Source organism: Mizuhopecten yessoensis, unplaced genomic scaffold, assembly GCF_002113885.1.
Source record: "Mizuhopecten yessoensis strain PY_sf001 unplaced genomic scaffold, ASM211388v2 scaffold716237, whole genome shotgun sequence".
Lineage (NCBI taxonomy): Eukaryota > Metazoa > Mollusca > Bivalvia > Pectinida > Pectinidae > Mizuhopecten > Mizuhopecten yessoensis.
Window position 1 is genome coordinate 217,818 of NW_018480016.1, and position 4,927 is coordinate 222,744.

Genomic DNA, 4,927 nt, shown 5'->3' on the forward strand with positions numbered 1-4,927 from the left:
TATATCCAATGTAACACCAGACCACTACACTAATACCATGTATGTCCAATGTAACACCAGTCCTCTACACTAATGCCATGTATGTCCAATGTAACACCAGACCACTACACTAATACCATGTATGTTCAATGTAACACCAGTCCACTAAACTAATTCCATGTATGACCAATGTAACACCAGTCCTCTACACTAATGCCATGTATGTCCAATGTAACACCAGACCACTACACTAATCCCATGTATGTCCAATGTAACACCAGACCACTACACTAATCCCATGTATGTCCAATGTAACACCAGTCCGCTACACTAATACCATGTATATCCAATGTAACACCAGTCCACTACACTAATACCATGTATGTCCAATGTAAGACCAGTCCACTACACTAATACCATGTATGTCCATGTAACACCAGTCCGCTACACTTATACCAGATATGTCCAATGTAACACCAGTCCACTACACTAATATCATATATGTCCAATGTAACACAAGTCCACTACACTACATACCATATATGTCCAATGTAACACAAGTCCACTACACTACATACCATGTATGACCAATGTAACACCAGTCCACGACACTAATACCATATATGTCAAATGTAACACCAGTCCACTAAACTAATACCATATATGTCCAATGTAACACCAGTCAACTACACTAATACCATGTATTTCCAATGTAACACCAGTCCCCTACCCTAATAACATATATGTTCAATGTAACACCAGTCCACTAAACTAATTCCATGTATGACCAATGTAACACCAGTCCACTACACTAATACCATGTATGTCCAATGTAACACCAGCCCACTACACTTATACCATGTATGTCCCATGTAACAACAGTCCACTACACTAATACCATATATGTCCAATGTAACACCAGTCCACTACTCTAATACCATGTATGCCCAATGTAACAACAGTCCAATACACTAATACCATGTATGTCCAATGTAACACCAGTCCACTACACTAATACCATGTATGCCCAATGTAACAACAGTCCAATACACTAATACCATGTATGTCCAATGTAACACCAGTCCACTACACTGATACCATGTATGCCCAATGTCACACCAGTCCACTACACTAACACAATGTCTGCCCAATGTAACAACAGTCCACTACACTAATACAATGTCTGCCCAATGTAACAACAGTCCAACACACTAATACCATGTATGTTCAATGTAACACCAGTCCACTCTACTAATACCATGTATGCCCAATGTAACCCCAGTCCACTACACTAATATCATGTATGTCCAATGTAACTCCAGTCCACTACACTAATATCATGTATGTCCAATGTAACCCCAGTCCACTACACTAATATCATGTATGTCCAATGTAACACGTCCACTACACTAATACCATATGTGTCCAATGTAACACCAGTACACTACACTAATCCCATTTATGTCCAATGTAACACCATTCCACTACACTAATACCATATGTGTCCAATGTAACACCAGTCAACTACACTCCGATAAAACACCAGTCCACCACACTCCGATAAAACCCCGGTCCACTATACTCCAATGTTACCCCGGTCCACTACACTCCGATCTAACACCGGTCCACTACACCCGGTCCACTATACTCCGATGTAACACCGGTCCACTACCCTCCGATGTAACACCGGTCCACAACAATCTGCTAATACCATGTATTTCCAATGTAACACCAGTCCCCTACACTAATACCATGTATTTCCAATGTAACACCAGTCCCCTACACTAATACCATGTATTGGACTGTTGTTACATTGGGCATACATTGTATTAGTGTAGTGGACTGTTGTTACATTGGGCAGACATTGTGTTAGTGTAGTGGACTGGTGGTACATTGGACATACATGGTTTGAGTGTAGTGGACTGGTGTTACCTTGGACATACATGGTATTAGCGTAGTGGACTGGTGTTACATGGACATACATGGTATTAGCGTAGTGGACTGGTGTTACACTAATACCATGTATGGCCAATGTAACACCAGTCCACTAAACTAATACCATGTATGTCCAATGTAACACCAGTCCACTACACTAATACCATGTATGTCCATGTAACACCAGTCCACTACACTCCGATAAAACACCAGTCCACCACACTCCGATAAAACACCGGTCCACTATACTCCAATGTTACACCGGTCCACTACACTCCGATGTAACACCGGTCCACAACAATCTGATGTAACACCGGTCCACTACACTCCGATGTAACACCGGTCCACTACACTCGGTCCACAACACTCTGATGTAACACCGGTCCACTACACTCCGATGTAACACCGGTCCACTACACTCGGTCCACTATACTCCGATGTAACACCGGTCCACTGCACTCCGATGTAACACCGGTCCATCGACATAGAAATATAAACGCCTTAAAATCGGCGCCCTGTAGCTTAATGAACGTTGATTTTAAAATCGCATCTGCAGTATTAGCTAATAAGGAATAACATGTTTTCAATACATTAAAACGCGATACTATACGATTCGACAGAAAAGACTGACGAAACATATGTACCGTGTCTACTCCTCTTAATCAGAGACATACGTGCATTTGTTGGAACACAAACAGTAATTGCCAACTTGTTTTGCGAGCTTTCAAAAACGTTCCTTTTCTTTGTCAGGAAAAGACAAATTGGCAAAGCAATTCACTAAGCCACACTGTGCCGAATCAGTAAAGTAAGCTCTTCTAGAATAATATCGAAACATTTTCTCCAAATAACACTAATACTGCAGGCAGTGAGAGGGGCGGGTAATATGTTTACCAATTCCGTACCTTGGTGGAGGTTAACATGTTATCATAAAGCTGACTCAGCTGGTGCCTCCTCGTCTATCGTAATCGATTTTCCTTCTCTCCTAATGTAGATGGACTCTTTGATTTACCTCTGTTTCCAGTTGACCTCCCTTTCAACCACCTATGAGCTGTCCAGTCTGTATCTAGTTGCGTATGTTAGCATGGTTGTAATGGCTAACATATTGTATTATTTTTCCTATGCCTTCCTGGATGCCTTGTAGTTCCATGGCTTGTTACATGACATGTGGTAAACCATCTCTGTTGTGTCTTTCCTCGACAATTTGTCCTTCGGATGAACAAAACGTTGCTTGATGGTGTTAGGTGGTCGCATGGTTGTGCTGTTGTGGTGTTTGCGCAATACACTTTTAGTACGTTCTGTTTCGTGTGATTATATCTTCTATTAGTTTTTTACTTTCCTTATCGTCCATTCGGTATATCCACATGATGTCAGGCCTGTTTTATGTGTCGCTCTTCATTTTCCATTCATTCCTGTTTAGTCTTCTGTCCAGAAGAGTGCGTACTACCTCCAACCTCCAATGCAATGGATGTATATTAAAGTTGAGGTACAGGTCTAAATGAGTGGATTTTTTTCTGTATAGCAGCAATTTGGTGACACCGTCAGCCCTTCTTAAAATACGGGTATCCAAAAATAAAATTTTATCGTTAGCCTCTCCTGATGTCAGTTGTTTGAAGCCTGTGTCATCAATCTGATTAAGGTGAATTGATCGGTAAATCTCACCTTTCTTAGATATTTTCAAGATATTGTCAGTATATATTTTCCATCATTTCAGACGACACTTCATCAGAGCAGTGGTGATGTCTTCCTGTTCGAGATGCTCCATAAAAAGGTCAGCAACATTAGTTGATACTGGGCTCCCCATAGATGATACTGGGCTTCCCATAGATGATACTGAGCTTCCCATAGATGATACTGAGCTTCCCATTGCTGCCCATCCCTGCAAGTCGGGGATCGAGAAAAGAATACACGTACTGTTACCCACTGCATGTAACCTAAGAGACGGCTAATGTCGGAACCCCCTGCATATTTGGGGATTTGCTTTTGTGTCCTCTGCTTGGGGACACAAAAGCGACAAAAATAAACCTGCAATAGTTTGGAACTTTATATTTCTCTCTATCTCTAACTGCCTTTTATTTCCTAGTGACTTGGTTGACAATACCTTACTTTTGGCTTTGGTTTTGAATCTTCGCCCAGGTGAGGTAGGCAGTGGGTTCTGTCCAGAGGCCAGGACATACCAAAATCCTTAAAAATGGGAGTTGTTATTCCCTGCATAACGTTCAGTATATCACGGAATGGCAACAACTGGTTCATCAGTTGTAAGTATAATGTGACCCGGCGGAACGCTGTGCTGGGTGCCATGGCATAGTCTTTCAGTCAGATAGCACTATGAAGTCGGCTCAGATCCACGCTACCACAAGGAGGCAATTACACCAACATACCCTGTCTCAAACACACATTTATGATACACATGGAGGCTCGTCCTAAAATGACCTCAGTTGTTAATAGGACGTTAAACCCTATAAAACAAACCATTGCTGCCCTAATGTTTTTGATATGTTGTGCCCCTGAATGAGAAATATGTGGTGTTAAGTGTAAACTAAAGAAACACTCGATGTTGTTTTCAATAGAAAGGCGCGTTCTCTTTCTCCGAGTCTTGTTAACCTATCCCTTACGATAGTTCCACTGTTGTATTGGTAGTGACGGACACTGCATCATTCGAGTTGAAGATGACGTCCTCGTCAACAGTGCTATCAGACAGATCCGAAGCCAATATTTTAGTTTGATACATTACGTTCTGTTTTCCCACCAGTGAGGTCCACAAGCCATCTTGATATGGTAACAGCTAGGTCTTTTTATTTTGTTACAATAGTGCCCTCGATATTATATTGTGACCAATTTACGTTTAAATGTTTTGTTGTTACTAAGCATGGTGGTTATCTTTCCTTCGTATTCTACTTTATCCATAACGACGGTTTCTCTGCCCTTGTCAACTGGTGAAATAATTATTAATTATGGAGTTTGTCCTACCTTAATGTCTCAGGACCCTTTCTTACTCCCTTGTTATGATTGTCCT